Source organism: Penaeus monodon, chromosome 31, assembly GCF_015228065.2.
Source record: "Penaeus monodon isolate SGIC_2016 chromosome 31, NSTDA_Pmon_1, whole genome shotgun sequence".
In the NCBI taxonomy this organism is placed as follows: Eukaryota; Metazoa; Arthropoda; class Malacostraca; order Decapoda; family Penaeidae; genus Penaeus; species Penaeus monodon.
In genome coordinates this window covers 24,356,414-24,356,758 of record NC_051416.1, presented here as the reverse complement: position 1 = coordinate 24,356,758, position 345 = coordinate 24,356,414, and the positions used below count along the sequence as shown (strand labels likewise).

Here is a 345-nt window from a genome sequence, read left to right as displayed (position 1 = left end):
CACATTGTAAATTCCTTTCCTTGGCCTTTCAGTTCCACGATGTATACACAAAATCGTAAGAAGCGAAATCTACCGGGAATAATCAAGTGAATTCCTATCACTATGCACATTGCTGGAGTCTCGCGGAATGCTTCAGGTAAGAAGCAAAAGAAATTCGCAGTTCAAAGGTATTTACTCAGTTGTGATTGATTTCTTTTATTTACCAGTTCATGAAAATATTGTAAAATAAAAACTTGATTTTTTTCCCTAAAGAAATTTGCAGGAATTAAACATTATCTAATCTCAAATACAAGATGTATTGATACTGATATTGTGGATCAGTATATTAGAGGTCTGTCATATGTA

The 345-nt window shown here is 33.0% G+C and overlaps 1 long non-coding RNA gene across 1 annotated transcript in view; it reads left to right on the top strand.

Moving 5' to 3' along the window:
• The first annotated feature begins 122 nt into the window (after positions 1-122).
• LOC119593125 overlaps positions 123-345 on the top strand; it is a 1,590-nt gene continuing 1,367 nt past the window's right edge. The window contains exon 1 of the long non-coding RNA XR_005230499.1: positions 123-167. This is a non-coding gene — a long non-coding RNA (uncharacterized LOC119593125). The remainder of the gene's footprint in view (positions 168-345) is intronic.